Below are 21,152 nucleotides of genomic sequence, written 5' to 3'. Positions count from 1 at the left end.
AAGTACGATGTGAAAAGCTACATTTGCTCAGGCACAAAGTACAAGGCATTCCAACACAGTATCTGTCTTCATTTGGGGTTCCTTCAATGACCAAAATGCAATTAAACTTCACAATTTCAGGTCCCTTTTATTTCGAGTTTGGCTCTGATTTTTTCCTTTTTTATCTTTACAGAAACAGTCACGTCGGCTCTTTTAAGGGATTTTAATTGAGCTCCAAGCAGCTTGCTGTGCAACATGTTACAATGATTTTTGGAACCTCTCCAAAGTGTTATATAGTTTGAAATATATACAGCACAGGGTGTTCCAAAAAGACCCAGACAACTTAAGTTGTTAATATATTTAGAACCACAAATGATACAACGATACCCTTTGGTTTATATGATACAGAAACTCAAAGTTTTGTGCACACCATCAATGCACTTCAATGTGAGCTCCGTTTGTAACGCGCAGGACATCAAGGCGGTACACGAGTCCTTGCCATGTTCGGCTCAGCATGTTTGTGTCCACCATTGCGCATGCAGCTGTGATCCAAGAACAACGATCCTGCAGGTTTGCCACCTTGGTGTTGAAGAGAACATCTTTTGACAAACCAACACAGAAAAAAAATCAAGATAAAAAAAAAAGTCTGGTGATTGTGGAGAAAAAAAAAGAGTCAGATCCTCACATTGTGCCGGTCGACTTTCCCTGATACGTGAAAGCAAGCTTTGTCTGTGAACATGACCTTTTCAGGTAATCTTCGTCATCCTCTATGCGACTGAGCACTTCCAAGGCAAATGCCTTGTGTTTGGATCTGTCATTTGCTTTGAGTTCCTGCAGAATCTGCACCTTATAGACATAAAGCTTCAGTCTTTTATGCAAAATCCTGTGTACAGTGGTGGTTGGTAGTCCCTGTTCTCTGGATGCATGTCGGATTGATTTTCTGGGACTTTGTTGAAATGATCCATGCACTCGTTCAACATCTGCTGCATTTGTGCTTGGTCGTCCGGTACTTTACCGTTTCTCACAACTTCCAGTCTCCTTAAACCCCTTGTACCATTCTCTGATAATAATCTGGAATGGCGGATTCCTTCCATACCTTGTACGGAAATTACGCTGAACTTGTGTATCGAATCTCATCTGGATGAACCTTTCGACGAACTGAGCTTTCTCTTGTGGAGCCACCATTCTTTACATTAAACCACCAGACCTGAAAATAAAAACTTTATGAGATTCTTTCTCATATAAAACAAAGGGTATCATTGTATCATTTGTGGTTCAAAATATATTGTTACGTTTGTAGGGGGTAGGCAGTGATGACTTTAGACCAGGTAGATTTGTATAGATTAGTGTGCACCGAGTGTCATGAAGAAGAAGAACCACCATGTAATAAGTAGGGAATTTGTTTAGCCCGGATGGCGGATTAAGGTGTATCTTCGTCCCCATGAGGAATGGGGCATGTTAACTAGCTCAGGGATTATGTTAATTCCCTGTATGTCTTTCCCTCGGTGATTTATCCCTTTGTCTTTTTTGGCACCGAACCACACGTAGGGCCAGAATCCCACATTTAAACTAATTAATAATAAAACCACCGGGAGCCAGGCATGAACAATACCGCAGGTGCCGCAGCCGCTACATCACCACAAGGACAGGCAGGCCGAAGGCCACACCCTAGAGAGCCATGATTGGTCGGGGCATTGAGTGACAGAGGTTTGAAAATATGAGACTGGCTGATTGGTAAAGAGGACTGATGACGTCAGAGTGGCGCGGACAAAATACTAGCGCGGCATCCATTTTCTCGCTTGGGTCTGGACTTTGGTGAAGACGGTTGTGTGCCGACGATTCTCCCCCTTTCTTTACGTTCTGGACCTCGGTGCCGGCGACAGTGTGCCGAGACCTTGCTGGGGATTGTGAGGAGGCCGAGTTGCAAACCAAGAGCTGGGAACGAGGAGCTGCGCAATAACTCCTGTTCGCTTCACGCTCGACGAGGCCAGGAGTGAGAGGACGCTCGGTGAGGCCCAGCAGCGCGCGAACGAGCGAACTGCGGCCTTCTTCCCGCCAAGAACGGAGCCGGGTCCGGACTGCGCGCTCGGGGCTGATGATTCTTGACGAGGCCCCCCTCCCACCCCCAACCAGTGATCAGAGCTAAGTGCATGAAATAACCCACATATTTATTTTCATTTACCTTTCCCTGTGTCCGTGTTTTCAGGTCTGTTTGTGGGGACATCCCAATTTAGGGCATGATTTATTATCGCGCGTTTTATTTTGTATTACCGGAATTCCCTTTAATAAACTGGCATTTTTGTACATTTTAAATCCGGTTCGTTTGAGTTTATTTATTGCAGGTTTGAGGACTGCCGGTGGGATCCGTGCAGGTAAGCACTCTTCAGCATCCCCCTCATCCTCCTCCCCTTCCCCTCTCCACGTGTTTTAACTCCGCCACATTTGATGAACGCCTTGGAGTAACAGCTTGTTCGGCTATCCGTTTCTTGGAAAGATTTTAATCGCCAGGAACGCGACAATATTAACAAACAAAGTTGACCATGTCTTTTTGGAACACCCTGTTTATTCCTATCACACAAATAATAGCCAATGCAACATCGATTTATGGAATATTTCAGTAAATGCAACTAGATATCTTTGATGTTGAAGTATTTCATTTTGGTTTTCTCAGTTATAAATCAAAGTAAATGGATCTCCAAACTTCATTGTTTTATTTTTTTCTCACTACACACGCCATTGACGATCAACAAACAACAAACAATAACAATGTTTGGCATTTCACTCAGGCCAACTGGCACGGTCTTCAAGCAGCCATCAATCATCTGGACTGGTCTCCCATCTCTACTGCCTCTGACATAAATTCTTCCTGGGAATTCTTCCAAAGCAAACTGCTCTCTCTCATGCACAGATTTATCCCATCTCGTCTTCTGTTGTCTTACCCTTCCTCCCGTCCATGGTACACGGATTCTTGTGGTGAGGCTATTGCCCAGAAACAACTTGCTTTCGTCTCCTGGAAAGCAAATCCAACGGAAGGAAATCTCATTTCCTTTCACAAAGCCCGAAACAAGTGTGTGTCCACCCTCAGGAGAGCCAGGAAACAATATCTCTCCGTTCTCAGGACCGAACTCTCTTATCTGTCTCCCTCTTCCAAATCCTGGTGGCGTCTGGTCAAATCTCTTTCTGGTGTTTGTTCCCCCTCCATCCCCTCCCTCACCTCAAATGGCCACACGGCTGACTCCGCGCGTGAAAAAGCTGAATGCCTCAACTCTGTGTTTGCCTCTAAATCTTCTGTCCCAAACCCATCCCTCTCTGTACCCACCGTACCCAGTCGTACCCAGCTGCTCCTGGACTCTGTGTCCTTTCCTCCTGACAAGGTGGAAAAGTTTCTGTCAACCCTCGACTCGGATTCTGCAACTGGACCTGACGGCATCAGCCCACGGGTCCTAAAATCCTGTTCTTCCGCTCTTTCACTCCCTCTCTCTGTTCTCTTCACCCTCTCTTTTGCTCAAGGTCATCTTCCATCTGCTTGGAAATCTGCCAACATCACCGCTTTGCACAAAAAAGGTGCAAAAACAGATCCCAGCAACTACAGACCAATCAGCCTTCTCCCAATTATCAGCAAAGTCATGGAATCCATCATTGCTTCAGATATGAAATCTTTCCTCTTCTCCAATGGCTTGATCTCTGATCATCAATTTGGTTTCAGACCTGGACACTCTACTCTGGACATGCTGCTTCTGCTTTCTCAACAATGGATGGAGGTCCTCAATGCCAAACAGGAAATTAGAGCAGTCTCCCTTGACATATCACGTGCCTTCGATACGGTCTGGCACCCCGCTCTGCTCACCAAACTCTCCTCTTTTGGTATCAATGGAAATCTCCACGCATGGCTGGCGGACTTCCTCTCTAGTCGTAGTTAACGTGTGGCCCTGAATGGGTTTCTCTCATCTCCTCTTCCTGTTCAGGCTGGAGTTCCACAAGGCAGTGTTCTGGGCCCTGTGCTTTTTCTGGTCTTCATCAATGATCTCTCTGACTCTCTTGAAAATCCTCTGTATCTCTTTGCTGATGACTCTACTCTCTGTCGCTCCATTCTTCATCCCTCAGATCGGCAGTCTGCTGCCTCCTCACTCTCTGCAGACCTGGACAAAATCACAGACTGGGCAAACAAGTGGAACATGTCTTTCAATCCTGACAAATCTCACACTCTTAATAATAATAATAATAATTCATTTATTTTGTATAGCGCTTTTCCAGAAGCCCAAAGGCGCTTTGACAGAGTGGCAAACATAATGCATAACAATACATGAAAACAACAATTGCAAAAAGACAAGAATCAATAGGGAAATATTTAAAGCAAAAGGAGGGAGAAGGAGAAGGGATAGTCAGGGGTTAAATGCTGTGGGTTGAATGTTGAATGCAGTGTTGAACAGGTGGGTCTTTAGTGATGTTTTGAATGTGGTGAGTGAGGAGGAGTCTCTGATGGTGTGAGGTAGTGAGTTCCAGAGGGTGGGAGCAGCGATGGAGAAGGCCCTGTCCCCCCAGGATCTGAATTTGGTCCGGATGGAGGGGGTCAGGAGGTTGGTACCAGCAGAGCGGAGGTTGCGGGTGGGAGTGTGTCTGGAGAGGAGGTCAGCCAGGTAGGATGGGGCCAGGTTATGGAGGGCTTTGTATGTCAAGAGGAGGATTTTGTACTGGATTCTCTGGGGGATGGGGAGCCAGTGAAGCTTGTAAAGGACGGGGGTGATGTGGTCACGGGTCCGGGAATGGGTGAGTAGACGGGCAGCGGAGTTCTGAATGTATTGGAGTTTATTGGTGATTTTTGAGGGTGAACCATAGAGGAGGCTATTGCAGTAGTCCAGACGGGAGGTGATGAAGGCGTGGATGAGGGTTTCTGCAGCCGTGGAGGAGAGGGATGAGCGGAGACGGGCAATGTTTTTCAGGTGAAAGAAGGCTGACTTTGTGATCTGTTTAGTGTATTTGTCGAAGGAAAGGGTTTGGTCAAAGATGACGCCAAGATTCCGGATGTGAGGGGAGGTGGATACTGGGATACCGTCGATGTTGAGGGCAAAGTTATGGGTGGATTTTGTGAGCGTTTTTGGGCCAATGATGATTATTTCAGATTTATCACAGTTAAGCTTGAGGAAGTTGATTTGAAGCCAGGATTTTATTTCAGTGATGCAGTTTGTCAGGATAGAGTGGGTGTCGGTGGAGACGGACTTGGTGGAGATGAAAAGCTGGATGTCATTGGCGAAGCAGTGGAATTGGAGACCATGACGGCGGATTAAGTGACCGAGCGGGGACAGGTAAAGGATGAAGAGGAGGGGGCCAAGAACTGAACCTTGGGGGACACCTTGGGGGAGGGGAGCAGTGGGGGATTTGCAGTTATTGATGGAGATGAACTGGCATCTGTCAGAGAGGTATGATTTAATCCAAGAGGGGGCAGTGCCGGTAACGTTAAAGGTGGATTCAAGTCGGGTGAGGAGGATAGTGTGATCGATGGTGTCAAAGGCAGCGCTGAGGTCGAGGAGGACGAGAATGTTGAGGTTGCCAGCGTCAGAGGAGAGGAGAAGGTCGTTGGTGATTTTGAGGAGAGCAGTTTCAGTACTGTGGTTGGAGCGGAATCCGGATTGGAATGTTTCATACAGGTTATTGGCAGAGAGATGATGTTTGAGTTGAGTGGCTACAGCGCGTTCCAAAACTTTTGACAGAAAGGGTAGGTTGGAGATGGGTCTGAAGTTGTTTAGGGTGTCAGGGTTTAGACCAGGTTTTTTTAGAATGGGGGTAACAGCAGCAATTTTGAGGGAAGGTGGGACGATGCCTGTAGACAGGGAGGAGTTTATTGTTGCAATGATAAGTGGAGAGAGAGCAGGGAGGGAGGCTTTGACAAAGCTGGAGGGGATGGGGTCAAGAGTGCAGGTGGCAGTTTTCATTCCTATGAGGAGTTCAGAGAGGTCAGTAGGGGAGATTGGGGAGAACCGAGACAGGGGATGGCAGGACAAGGGGGGGCAGGTGGTTGGAGGGGGAGCGGGTGCGGCGGTGGTCAAGCTGTTGTAGATGTTGTCAATTTTGCGTTGGAAGAAAGAGAGGAAGGAGATGCAGTTGTCTACTGTGAATGACTGGGTGGTGGTGTTCAGGGGGCGGAGGAGTTTGTTTATTGTCGAGAAGAGTGCTTTTGGATTTCCGGAGCCAGAGTGGATAATTTGAGAGTAGTAGGCAGAGCGGGCGTGGGAGAGGGCATCTTTGTAGTGTTGTATGTGGTCCTTGTAGGCTTGGGAGTGAACTGTGAGACCCGTTTTATTGCGGAGTCTTTCAAGTTGGCGAGCACGAGTTTTCATCAGGTGGAGTTCAGGGGTAAACCAGGGAGCAGAATGGGTGAAAGAAACTGTTTTGGTTTTTACAGGTGCAAGCTGGTCAAGGCAGGAGGAGAGAGTGTGGTTGTAGTAGTCAGTGAGGTCGGAAGGGGTGTGGAGGTCAATGAAGGGAGAAGTGGACATTTTTTCAGAGAGGGTGGATGAGAATGAGGTAGGTGAAAGAGCGTTTAGCTTACGGAAGTTGATTGTGCGATAATGCCTTGGTGTTGGGGCGGGGATGTTGATGGTCAGAGTGATGGCTAAGTGGTCAGAGAGGGTGAGGTCGGAGCCATAGAGATGGTGCAAATTTAATCCAGTGGAGCAGACAAGGTCCAAAATGTGACCACGGATATGGGTAGGAAAGTCGACATGTTGAGTGAGGTTAAAGCAGGTGAGTAAATCAGTGAAGTCAGTGGTTATTGTGGAGTCAGTGGAGTCCATGTGGATATTGAAATCACCAAGGAGGAGGATTGAGGGGGAGAGGGAACATAGCTGGGTCAGAAAGTAGGAGAAGTCAGACAGGAATGATGGGTGTGGTTTGGGAGGGCGGTAGACGACAGCCATGACTGACTGCGTGTGACCAGAGAGTTTTAAAGCCAGGTGTTCAAATGATGGAGCAGATGAGATGGAGATGAGGTTGGTCTTGATGTCTTGACGGTGGATAACGGCAATTCCACCACCTCGGCCCTCCGAGCGTGGTTTATTGACGTAGGAATATCCATTGGGTGTGGTGAGGTTAAGTGTGTAGTAGTCCAGAGGTTGTTGCCAGGTTTCGGTGAGACAGAGAAAGTCCAGTTTGTTATCCAGGATGTATTCGTTCAGGATGAGGCATTTGTTGTTGATGACACTCTTACGATGTCTCTCCGAAAAGACCGACTGGACAACCCTCCCATCCACTTTCTGAATAATCCTCTCCAAGAAGTTCTGTCTCTCAAGCTTTTGGGTCTCACTATCTGCCATGATCTTTCCTGGGAAAACCACATTTCAAATCTGGCCTCCAAAGCCAGTCGCCGACTGGGCATCCTCCGTCGTGCAAAGTCCTTCCTTGGCACACCTGAGCTCCTCACCACATACAAGGCTTTCATCCGCAGCTCAATGGAATACTGCTCTCCCCTCTGGGCTGGTGCTCCTGCCTCACACCTAGCTCGTCTTCACGTTGTTGAAACCAAAGCATTCAGCATCATTGGAATCTCCCGTGATGAAGCTAACTCCAAGGGCCTCTCACTCACTCACCGCAGGCAGGTTGGTGGTCTTTCCATCTTCTACCGACTCCTCTCTGGCCTTGCCCCCCCAGCTCTCTCTGGGCTCTGTCCCGCAAATATTCCTACAGGTCGCACAAGATCTGCCTGCAACCCTCTTATGGTCAAACTGCCAAAATCAAGACTCTCTGCTCACCTTCACTCCTTCATTCCTCTCTTCTCCCGCCTCTGGAACAAACTCCCTCACTCTCTTCAATCCCACTCCACCCTCCAGGTCTTTAAAACTGCTGTTCACCACAATCTCTTATCTTCCCCCATCCAAAACCTTGATCTTTTCTACCCCCGCTAATTTCACCCCAATTCCACTTTTTTGAAATACCAACTTCTGTACTGGAAGTCCTTGGTGTCCTGGTGTTTTATACTTCTCCCTCCACCCCCCCCCCATTCCCACGCCTCCTCCCCCCAAGCCCCCTCCCTTCCACACATCTCCCTGCTCTCAAATGTTGTGTTTGTGTGCTTCCCCTTCTCTCCCCATCTTGTTTTCCGCTCCCTCTTTTTGTGTGTTTTGTTTGTCTGGTTGATTTGTTTGTGAAGTAAATGTTAGCTCTTTCACGAGCCTCGATTCAGTATCCAAAAAAAAAAAAAAAAAAAAAAAAAATGGACAGGGTGCTGGCGATAACTCACCTCCTCTTAACCAAGGACACCATGGGATATTTACCGTCCACCAACTAATACCGGCAGATGAGACGCCGATTTAACGTCCATCCTAGGGACGGCACACACATCGATGACTCACCTTGCCTGTGAAACACCATACGACAGCTTATAGCTGGGCCGAGATTCAAACCCAGCACAGCTTAGCTCAGAGGTGAGTGTGTGTACCTCGAGGCGATCTTGCTGTTCATCTATAATGCTGAGTAACCTTTTTGTACTTGACTCAATTCAGACTTTTGTTATTCCTCACAGTCCATGGTATTCTTCACATTCTACACCAGCACCACAGGTCAAATGCATATCCCATGGTAACTCCATGAAATGTCAAACATCTACGATGCGAGTATTCTTTTTCCAGCTGCATTGGGAGTGATTTATCAAAACTTTGGGATCGATTCAGTCCTCCCCTCCTCCAATTGCCTCATGAGAAATGACAAAGTAATGAATAAATGTTGGAAGCAAAGCCATAAAATCCAATTCAGGTACAACATTATTTTTTTTACCAAAACGATGGAAAAACTAAACAATTTATCGTAATCTCAGGTACAATGGATTTGTTGTACACTGGTGACACAAATGTTGTAGTTGGTCAGCTTTGAAAAAGTAAAATGAAAGACCAAGGTTCAAATCCATGAAACATGTGCTCATAAATATTAGATTGTGTGTACCTTTTTATCTGTAACTTTTGAGTGGTTTATCGATCCTTATGAAATTTTAAGATGATTCACCACATCACCATGGTGAGGACCACAGGCAAACAGGTAAGGATGAAATGCTAGCCACTTGCAAGTCCAAGGTTTGAGAAAAATCTTTGCCCGTAAATTTGCTCGTTCGAGTCACAGGTGCATTGAAAACAAATGTATACATCACTAACACGAGTCATTAATTGAATGTCACATATTATTGCTAAAGGCTGTTTGTCTAAAATGATTTGAAGGTGTTTCCACAGCTTTCCAGTTTTCATAAACATTTGTTCATCGGTCCTGACAAAAAGTGATTGACAATTTAGCTGATCCAATGCAAAGTGTGCAGTTTCTGGTTTGATTCGACTTTAATTGGTCTTTTTTTCATACTGTTACATGCTCCTCCCCGACCTTCTGGTCTCGGTATACCTCCGAACCCCGGGGGAGCCACGGCAGAAAAATATATCTCATTCCGTGTCGAAATCACAAAGGAAACCACACCAATGGTTATAAACCAACCAATAATATTGTTGCGGAACCCAACGTCGGCCTATGGTTCCCCTTTGAGGGGGGATTAGTCCCCTCGTTTGTGACTGACCGACGCGGTCCCTGAAGCTGCACCGCGACCTCCGGAAAGGCCGGTGCACAGCCCCGTTCGTACCGCGGACAGATGTTAATTGATTGCCGAGCGGTGTTTAGCAACCGCGGCACGAACTGTTACCAAGACTAACCCGATCCTGAAACGTTGGCCAAAATCGTGCCACAGGTGTCCAATGAGGGAAAAGACAACAACGACGGATGTAGAGGAAAGAAAGGCAAAGGGTAAGAAATACAAATATGATTTATTTACTATTTACACAATTGAAAGCAACCAAGGAGGAGGAAGGATAATAAAATAAAAACAGAAGAAGAAGAAGCGGACACAGTGCACCTTAGCTTACCTATTCAGTCTTACTTAGTACCCCAGGACAAGACAAAAGACAAACTACGAGCACACTTACACGACTGGGGAATGAAGGCAGGAACGATTGGCTGGAAGGAGGGGAAGGTCCAACTGGAACCGGAGCACGGTCGGGCCGGGAGTGAGCAGCCGCCGCCCCCTTCTCGATCGGCACGTTCAGCAGCCGCCGTTCCTTCTCGATCACGGTCGAAAACTGCCGTCGAAGCTCAAAGCTGCGGTGGTTTAAAGCTCATGGGACATCCCTCTCTCCTCTCCTCGATCACGCAGCTCGTCTCAGGTGCGTCGCGTGCTTTTTAAGCGCTCATCCTCTGTATCTCATCTCCGTAGCTCATCTGGACTCATCTGAGGTGGGGGCGTCTCCCGCGGGTTATATAAGCCCCCCCTCTTGAACCTTCCCGAACCTCCCAGATTGCTCTTCCTACGCCCTCTCAAGCCAAACCCCTCGTGCTTGGTTGGTTGTAGGGGCTCTCCTGGCCCCACCCTCCGATGACGAGGTGGAGACACGCCTTTCTTCTCCGAGCCGACCACGTGCTCAATGGAGGCAAATGCAGTTGGTAATAAAGGCTTTGGGGGAATTTGAAAAAGGGGATCTATCTATTTGAATTCGGTGCAATGGAGTATTAATTAATGGAAGACAAAGCCTTAACCTAATACACAGAATAAGGAAATAACTACCAACAAGGAGGAAATCTATGATTGGCTAACGTGATTGTACATGACCTAACTAAGGGACACCCTTTGACCTTTATACACAACAACTGGAGGAAGGAGGGTGATATTTTTACAACAATAAAAAAACACAATTCTCATTTCCACAACAATATATTAAAAATCACACAGGTATAACATCACCAATAACGACTGCCAGTCCAGACAATCAAAATCTTAAGATGGTACCATCTTATAAAGTAACATGACCTCACTGATCCCAGTCCCAGCTCAGCAGCAGCTCAGCAGTGAATGGAACCCAACCCCTCAATGTCTCTATAACTCAACGGAGATGAGGCGAAGACGCGATGAGGCGAGTAAGGAGGTGTAGGCAAGGCATGGACCGTCACGTGGTCTAATCCAACACCAAACTGGCCGTGGAAAGGGAATCCCAAATAAGCGATCCAGACGTGCACAATCACCATTCAGTCAACGAACCGCAGGGCAATCTTGAGACGCCGCTTGAGTGCACACCCATCCCCGGCAGCCCACCGGACGGGGAGACCAGCTGACGCGGCAACCTTTTTCAGCGAATGACGTGCGAGGTCCAAAATGGCAGACGGCTCTTACTCGAGCCAAAGCCTCGAGGCGAGGATTCTCCGGAACCTCACACCTGTACCTGACCTCGCAGACTTTTTCACTACTCCAGCGATAACACCAACCGCACGATATTCCTTTCAAGGACTCAAAGTTCACTCGCGATGTACGCTCGACCACGCGAGGTACGGAGCTTCTACAAACGCGTCTTTTCACTCCCCTCACGCCTCTTCTTCCTCGCTCGACCTCTTCCGGTGCACTGTCCAATTTCCTGTTTCATTTTCACCATGAGCGCTTTTAACCTTTTAATCACAATAACCATTTCCTTCAAACAACAATAACCATCATACTTAGAACCAACAATAATAATAATAACAACAATAATCGCCGTTTCCTTCCAACCCCGATAAGAATAATAATACATAACCAGCAATGTATTAAGTGGATGAAAACCACAACCACGGAAGGGCCGAATCCGTAACACTTCCCCCCATCAAGAAAGAAAGTTTGAACACAGCGAAAACTTTCTTTGTAGGCAAACTCTGTAAAGAAACAAAGTAAACTCACCACCCAAATCATCAATTCCCGTGAACCACAATAATCATTATTTCCAAAAATAAAGCAACAAAATTTCACACAACCCACAGAGATTTCCAACGTTAATTCACTCTGGACAAAGCATCAGCAACGACATTGTCCCTGCCCTTTAAATGTTCAATTTCCCAGTTGAACCCCTGCAAAGCCAAACTCCATCTCATCAACCTCTGATTTTTACTTTTAGTTTCTTTTGAATGAAGGTTATGGGGTTGATCAAAAATCCAAAGTCAAGCAAATCGATAGCACTTTTTCCGGGAGGCCGAGCTGAGGGCCAGGTTCCATGGTGGTTGGGTGGTGAGGCCTGGACATATTCACGACATGGATGCCTTTAGGAACGTGGAGTTCACGGTGAGTCCGTGTAGGAAGGTTCACTATATGGATGCCTTTAGGAACGTGGAGTTCACGGTTAATCCGTGTAGGGAAGTTCACTACATGGACGCCTTTAGGAACGTGGCGTTCACGGTTAATCCGTGTAGGAATCTTGGCTCGGCTGCTCCGCAGCATTCAGTGCTTCAACTCTTTCTAACTTTCCGAACAATCACGGTTGGACCACTTGTCACGGTAGTCACATGAATAGCGGCCTCCTTCTCGGCCACTGCTCGGATAATCCTTCCTTCGGGAGCTGCCATAACTCTGGAAGCCTCCATAATAATATCGATTGCGGCCACCATCACTACTCCGAGGTCCTCCTCTGTAGCCCCCTCGCCACCTACGGCCTGCCTTCTCTACGGCTATGGTCCGACCCTCCAAATCCTTACCATTCCAATTCTTCTCTGCCTCTTTGGCGTCCTTTGTGCTTTCAAACGTGACAAAGCCAAACCCTCTTGACTTGTGCGTTTCCCTGCCTTTTACCAACCGCACTTCCAAAAGCGGTCCATATTTGCTGAAGACAGAGGTCAGAACTTCTTCCTTTGTTTTGAAGTTCAGTCCACCTACAAATAACTTGCTACGTTTGTCGCCATCCCTAACTGGTGTGGTGTTATTTTCCCTACTGGGCTTTTTAACAACCATCGGGTTACCATAAACTTGACCACCGGCCATAATCATTCCTGATAACAACAGATACTCCCTCTACAGGAAGAGTTGCTTGTAAACCTATGGTGACCGGTCCTGCCACCAAATCGGACTCCAAATGGATGGCATGAAGTGGAGCTCTAACACAGCCACCAATCCCCTGTAAACGAACACTATCACCAGTTGCCGTCTCCTCTGACAATGGCAAGATGCCTTCCAGCATTAAAGATTGATGTGCTCCTGTGTCCCTCAACACCCTAACAGGTCTCCGGTTAGTCGGGTCTCCACCCAGTGACACCAACCCCTCTGAAATAAATGGTTGGTAACCCTTTTGAGGGCGATTTCTCACATTGGCCATTGCATTCGGAGTTGTACTAGTCGAACTCCGCTCCTGATTTTCCTTTCCCAGAGCATAACAGTGGGACATCAAGTGTCCAGGTTTATGGCAAAAAGCGCAAGTAGGCCCGGAGGAGAATCTCGTGGTTTGTCTCGAGCCCCCCGGGGAATAAGTCTTCCTTGGAACTGCTGTCTTCGGATTTCTAGAAGTCGTGGTATCAGAGTGGTCCTCATATTCATCTCGAGGCCACCCCCATGAACTTTCGTTCTCCGCCCCTGATGTACCATAGCTCCCCTGACTAGGTCTAGGCGAGAAGTTCGGTTTGTGGAACCCCATCCTGTGTGTTAAGGCATAGTCATCTGCCATGGTTGCTGCCTCATACAGCTTTGGTACTTTCCATTTCCTCCAGATGTTTCCATCGCAGCCTGGTGTTGGCTAAGCGGCTAGCGTGCCGGCTTGGGATCCTAGGATCCTGGGTTCGAATCCCGGTCGATCGCTGAATTAACACCAGGGGGGTTGACTCAGCCTGTCATCCTTCCGAGGTCGGCAAATTGAGTACCAGCTTGCCGGGTGAATGATCCCGGTGTGTACCCCGGTTTAGAATAGGTACACCGTATCCCTGCGCATCGTAAGAGGCGACATAGGGTTGGCGTCAGGAAGGGCATCCGGCCATAAAAACATTGCCTCAAACAGGGAACCATGATGGTCATGGGGCCCGCAAGGCTAACCCCTGCTCTAGCGGGGAAAATGGCCTTAAAACGATCATTCATTCATTCATTCATTCAGATGTACTTGAATGTCCGCGTGGACACACTGTTGGAATTCCTCCACCAGGATCAATTGTCGCAATAGTTCGAAGTCTTTCTCAACCCCTTTTGAATCACACCACCTATCAAACATGGTTTTCTTTCATTCTCTCAAACTCCACATGGGTCTCACTCTCCCTCTTCCTGGCATGCCGGAATTTTTGCCGGTAAGCTTCCGGGACCAATTCATAGGCTTTGAGAATGTTTTTCTTCACTATCTCATAATCTGCACATTGGTCAATCGGTAAAGCCGAATAAATATCTTGAGCTTTACCCACCAGAACACTTTGCACTAATATGGTCCAGGTCTCCTCAGGCCATTTTAGCAGTTGAGCCACTTTCTCAAAGTGTGAAAAAAAATTGGCTACCTCCTTTTCATTGAAGGGTGGAACCAGCCTCACATGTCTGCCAACATCCCAGGTGTTCTGACTAGTTGTCGAACCAGTCGGCATGGATGGTACCTCTCCCCGTTCTCTAATTAAATCCAGCTCCTTGGCTTTAATTTCCTGCTGAAGTGCCATTTCGTGTGCCTTTAACTCCCTTTCAGCTTTTTTCTCCTCTGCTTCGAGTTCCCTTGCAACTCTCCTTTCCTCTGCTTTCATCCTTTCTAACCTTTCCTGGAGTTCTCTTTCCTGTGCTGCTCTTCTTTCCTCGAGTTCTCTTTCCTGTGCTGCTCTTCTTTCCTCGAGTTCTCTTTCCTGTGCTGCTCTTCTTTCCTCGAGTTCTCTTGTAACTCTCCATTCCTCTGCTTTTTCCCTTTCTACCCTTTCCTGGCTCTGCAATTGCATCTCCAGTTTCCGGAGCTCCACATCTTCTTGTTCCTCCGGTAACCAATCCAAGGCTACCTCTGTCCATGTTCCTAATCCCACCAGAGATTGTATCACCACTGTCTGCATCTCTGCCTTCTTCATATTACTTGGACACCTTGGATCAACTTGGATCATCAAACACCTCCAAGCTAAAATGTTTGGCCAATTTAAAGAGTTCCGATCTTAATAATGCTCTGAACTGTGCCTCACTAGGGGTCGCTGCAAACGTCCCTGCGTCAAACTCCGTGGTGACTATTGTTAACACCTGTTAACCTTCACACAAGAAATCTCCCCCAAAAAATTATTTTTCGAGCCTCGAAAATGAATCCTTCTTTACCCCAAAAATTTGGGAATGTTCGGAAAAGTTCCAAATTTGGGAATTCTGGGAATGTTAGGGAATTCTTTCCCGGACTAAATTTAGGGAATTGTAGATCCCGGGACGCAGACCCAATTTCGAGCCCATGAGTCAATTGGACGAGCCCCCAATTTCTGTTACGTGCTCCTCCCCGACCTCCCATACCTCCGAACCCCGGGGGAGCCACGGCAGAAAAATATATCTTATTCCGTGTCGAAATCACTAAGGAAACCACACCAATGGTTATAAACCAATCAATAATATATTAAAAATCACACAGGAATAACATCACCAATAACGATTGTCAGTCCAGACAATCAAAATCTTAAGATGGTACCATCTTATTCAGTAATATAAACTCACTGATCCCAGTCCCAGCTCAGCAGTGATCAGCACTCCCAGTGAATGGAACCCAACCCCTCAATGTCTCTATAACTCAATGGAGATGAGGCGAAGACGCGATGAGGCGAGAAAGGAGGTGTAGGCAAGGCATGGACCGTCACGTGGTCTAATCCAACACCAAACTGGCCATGGAAAGGGAATCTCAAATAAGCGATCCAGACGTGCACAATCACCGTTCAGTCAACGAACCGCAGGGCAATCTTCAGACGCCGCTTTAGTGCACACCCATCCCCGGCAGCCCACCGGAGAGGGAGACCAGCTGACACGGCAACCTTTTTCAGCGAACGACGCACGAGGTCCAAAATTGCGGACGGCTCTTACTCGAGCCAAAGCCTCAAGGCAAGGATTCTCCGGAACCTCACGCCTGTACCTGACCTCGCAGGCTTTTTCACTACTCCAGCGATAACACCAACCGCACGATATTCCTTTCAAGGACTCAAAGTTCACTAGCGATGTACGCTCGACCACGCTAGGTACGGAGCTTCTACAAACGCGTCTTTTCACTCCCCTCACGCCTCTTCTTCCTCACTCGACCTCTTCCGGTGCACTGTCCGATTTCCTGTTTCATTTTCACCATGAGCGCTTTTAACCTTTTAATCACAATAACCATTTCCTTTAAACAACAATAACCATCATAGTTAGAACCAGAACTTAGAAGAACTTAGAACCTGGAGGTGGGGTTGCTATCTTTATCAAAAACTCTCTTCCTCACTCGCCCTGCACTGCACTCTCTCCACCTCACCCACAGGAATACCTCTGGCTACAGCTTCCCCTTCACTCCCACCTCTTGTTCATATGTGTGTTGTACCGTCCACCAAACAGTGATGACTCCATCTACATCTCGCTGTCTGATAATATGGACCAACTTCTATCCACTCATCCCAACTCTCTCTTCCTCATATGTGGTGATTTCAATTGTCACCATGCCAGTTGGCTGGGTGTGGGTAGCTCTCTCACCAGCCATGGCTCCTCAGGAAAGGACTTCTGCGACTCATTGGGATTGACACAATCTGTCAATTTCCCGACCCGGATCTCAGTCAACGGAGCATCTTCTCTTCTGGACTTGGTTATGACTAACTTCCCTGAAAATGTCTGCTGCTCTTCTTCTGCTCCAATCGGCTCATCTGATCATGTGCTTGTTAAAGTGGACATCTCTCTTACCATTCTCAGGGAGCCTGCTCAGCGTCGACGAGTCTGGCATTTCACTCAGGCCAACTGGCATGGTCTTCAAGCAGCCATCAATCATCAGGACAGGTCTCCCATCTCGACCACCTCTGACATCAACTCATCCTGGGAATTCTTCCAAAGTAAATTGCTCTCTCTCATGCACAGATTTATCCCATCTCGTCTTCAGTTGTCATACCCTTCCTCCCGTCCATGGTACACGGAATCTTGTGGTGAGGCTGTTGCCCAGAAACAACTTGCCTTCGTCTCCTGGAAAGCAAATCCAACGGAAGGAAATCTCATTTCCTTTCACAAATCCCGAAACAAGTGTGTGTCCACCCTCAGGAGAGCCAGGAAACAATATCTCTCCATTCTCAAGACCGAACTCTCTTATCTGTCTCCCTCTTCCAAATCCTGGTGGCGTCTGGTCAAATCTGTTTCTGGTGTTTGTTCCCCCTCCATCCCCTCCCTTACCTCAAATGGCGACACAGCTGACTCCGCATGTGAAAAAGCTGAATGCCTCAACTCTGTGTTTGCCCCTAAATCTTGTGTCCCAAACCCATCCCTCTCTGTACCCACCGCACCCAGTCGTACCCAGCTGCTCCTGGACTCCGTGTCCTTTCCTCCTGACAAGGTGGAAAAGTTTATGTCAACCCTCGACTGTGATTCTGCAACTGGACCTGACGGCATCAGCCCACGGGTCCTAAAATCCTGTTCTTCCGCTCTTTCACTCCCTCTCTCTGTTCTCTTCACCCTCTATTTTGCTCAAGGTCAACTACCATCTGCTTGGAAATCAGCCAACATCACCGCTTTACACAAAAAGGTGCAAAAACAGATCCTAGCAACTACAGACCAATCAGACTTCTCCCAATTATCAGCAAAGTCATGGAATCCATCATTGCTTCGGATATGAAATCTTTCCTCTTCGCCAATGGCTTGATCTCTGATCATCAATTTGGTTTCAGACCAGGTCACTCTACTCTGGGCATGCTGCTTCTGCTTTCTCAACAATGGATGGAGGTCCTCAATGCCAAACAGGAAATTAGAGCTGTCTCCCTCGACATATCATGTGCCTTCGATACGGTCTGGCACCCCGCTCTGCTCACCAAACTCTCCTCCTTTGGTATCCATGGAAATCTCCACGTAAGGCTGGCGGACTTCCTCTCTAGTCGTAGTCAACGTGTGGCCCTGAATGGGTTTCTCTCATCTCCTCTTCCTGTTCAGGCTGGAGTTCCCCAAGGCAGTGTTCTGGGCCCTGTGCTTTTTCTGGTCTTCATCAATGATCTCTCTGACTCTCGGGAAAATCCTCTCTATCTCTTTGCTGATGACTCCACTCTCTGCCGCTCCATTCCTCATCCCTCAGATCGGCAGTCTGCAGCCTCCTCACTCTCTGCAGACCTGGACAAAATCACAGACTGGGCAAACAAGTGGAACATGTCTTTCAATCCTGACAAATCTCACACTCTTACGATGTCTCTCCGAAAAGACCAACTGGACAACCCTCCCATCTACTTTCTGAATAATCCTCTCCAAGAAGTTCTGTCACTCAAGCTTTTGGGTCTCACTATCTGCCATGATCTTTCCTGGGAAAACCACATTTCCAAGCTGGCCTCCAAAGCCAGTCGCCGACTGGGCATCCTCCGTCGTGCGAAGTCCTTCCTTGGCACACCTGAGATCCTCACCACATACAAGGCTTTCATCCGCAGCTCAATGGAGTCCTGCTCTCCCCTCTGGGCTGGTGCTCCTGCCTCACACCTAGCTCGTCTTCACGCTGTTGAAACCAAAGCGTTCAGAATCATTGGAATCTCCCGCGATGACGCTATCTCCGAGGGCCTTTCACTTTCTCACCGCAGGCAGGTTGGTGGTCTTTCCGTCTTCTACCGACTCCTCTCCGGCCTAGCCCCCCTAGCCCTGTCTGTGCTCTGTCCCCCAAATATTCCTACAGGTTGCACAAGATCTGCTTGCAACCCTCTTATGGTTAAACTGCCAAAATCAAGACTCTCTGCTCACCTTCACTCCTTCATTCCTCTTTTCTCCCGCCTCTGGAACAAACTCCCTCACTCTCTTCAATCCCACTCCTCCCTCCAGGTCTTTAAAACAGCTGTTCAGCACCATCTCTTATCTTCCCCAATCCAAAACCTTGATCTTTTCTACCCCCGCTAATTTCACCCCAAATCCACCTTTTTGAAATACCAACTGCTTTCCTGGAAGTCCTTGGTGTCCTTGTGTTTTATACTTCTCCCAACCCCCCCCCACCCCCCCTTCCTCCCCCCAAGCCCTCTCCCTCCCACACATCTCCCGATGTCCCTGCTCTCAAATGTTGTGTGCTTCCCCTTCTCTCCCCATCTTGTCTGCCGCTCCCCTTTTTATATACTTTGTTTGCTTGTTTGTTTGATTTGTTTGTTTGATAAATGTTAGCTCTTTCACGAGCCTCGATTCTGTATACAAAAACAAAAAACAAACAAAAAAAAACAACAACAATAATAATAATAATAACAACAATAATCGCCGTTTCCTTCCAACCCCGATAAGAATAATAATACATAACCAGCAATGTTATAAGTGGATGAAAACCACAACCACGGAAGGGCCGAATCCGTAACAATACCAAACCCAAGGGTTTGCTCACCCCAAGGCACAGACATAATTTTAGATAAGAATCAAAATATTTGCTGTTTTGTCCAAAACCACCGAGTTATCATAAAGATGATACCAAAGGCATTTTCTATGACAAGAAGAGAAAAGTTGTGAATAAAAAAGAAAACAATTATGTGTATATACATATATATAAATAAATAAATATATATATATATATATATATATATATATATATATATATATATATATATATATATTGTTAAGTTTGTCGGAGGTAGTGATAACTTAGAATCAGGTAGATTTGCATAAATTAGCATGCTCCGTATGTCATGATGAAGAAGAAGAACCACCACCAGTAATAAGTACTTGTTTAGCCCGGATGTCGTGTAAGGTGTGTCTTCATCCCCATCAGAGGAGTGAGGTATGTTCATTAGCTCAGGGATTATGGGTAAATTAATCCCCTGTGTGTCGATGCCTCTAATTTATTCCTTTGTTCCTTTTGACAATACACCACACGTCGAGCTGGAATCACGCATTTAATGGCATTCATTAAATAAACTATCCAGAAGCAGGACATTGAGCGCTATGGCTGATAACACCAACTTTGGTGAGGCGCTCGGGGATTGGTGGAAGGATGACGTCAGCGAAAACGTTCTGGAGGGGGCGAGTTGGCACGGACTGGTTGGATTAGTATGAGGATGACATCAGGGGATGGATTATAAAAGACTGCTGATCCTAACATCGCTCTCTCGGTTGCTGGATCGTGGACGTCTCTCTCCTGGCTGGGGTGGATCGTGGTTATTTCTCTCTTGGCTGGATGGTGGATTGACCGGCCGTCTCCTCGTCTTGGCATCGCTTGATGGGCTTGGTTCATTGTATTTCGGCCGTGCCGTGGACTGATTCTCTCTTGTTCACGATTCATTCACTGGCTCTTGGGGGAACAAATCGTTCATGGTTTCGTTCCTGGTTTCGTGTGTCGGCACCAGCGGGATATTTAATTCCCCCTGCAACATCGATCGGCCGGAATTTCGAGCGCTCCGGTGTGGGAACATCGGGAGGTTGGACGATCGGAAGAACGACACACAACTAGGAAAGCAGGGTCTGGAGGAGGCCGACTTTTTCAGCCACGAGTTGGCACCAACCGGCGTGCGTTTCCTGCGTCAGGACGCGGGGCCTGGACGACTCGTGATGGGGGTTCAAGCCGAGCAAAGAAAGGTAAGTGCCAACCACACACTTTCATGTTATATAACGTTACTTTATCCTTTGTCTGTATACGAGTCTGTGTGGAGGGTCCCTCATTATAGGAATTTAGTTAATCGTGCATTTTCTTTGTTACCGACATTTCTTTGAATAAACCTGTTTATTTTTGTACATTTGAAATTCGTGTTGTTGAGTTAATTTATTGCAGGGTCAAGGACATCAAGGGATCCGTGAAGGTAAGCTCGTTGGCATCCTCCCCCCCCCCCCCCTTATTTCCCCCTGCGTGTATTAACTCCGCCATTGAACTGAGCGCCTCAGAGTAACAGCTTGTTCGGCAATCCGTTTCCTTGGAAAGATTTTAATTGCAAAGAACACGAAAATAAATATATATATATATATGGGTCTGGACTTTGGAGCTGCAGGAACAGAAGCCTCTCCTCAGTGAAAGACACGTGAAAGCCCGCTTGAAGTTTGCAAAAAAGCACCTAAAGAACTTTCAGACTGTGAGAAACAAGATTCTGTGGTCTGATGAAACCAAGATTGAACTGTTTGGCTTCCGTCTGGCCACTCTGCCATAAAGCCCAGATCGGTGGAGTGTGGCAGTGATGGTTGTCCTTCTGGAAGTTTTTCCCATCTCCACACAAGATCTCTGGAGCTCAGCCAGAGTGACCATCGGGTTCTTGGTCACCTCTCTTACCAAGGCCCTTCTCCCCCGATTGCTCAGTTTGGCCGGGCGGCC

The 21,152-nt window shown here is 47.3% G+C and overlaps 1 protein-coding gene across 3 annotated transcripts in view; it reads right to left on the bottom strand.

Moving 5' to 3' along the window:
- The window catches only part of TTC27 (tetratricopeptide repeat domain 27), a 169,856-nt gene that overhangs the window by 27,497 nt on the left and 121,207 nt on the right, over nt 1–21,152 (bottom strand). The gene's annotated exons all lie outside the window — the stretch shown is intronic.

The sequence above is a fragment of the Myxine glutinosa genome, chromosome 9, assembly GCF_964187855.1.
Source record: "Myxine glutinosa chromosome 9, kmMyxGlut1.1, whole genome shotgun sequence".
NCBI lineage: Eukaryota > Metazoa > Chordata > Myxini > Myxiniformes > Myxinidae > Myxine > Myxine glutinosa.
This window is presented reverse-complemented; position numbering and strand designations above follow the sequence as displayed.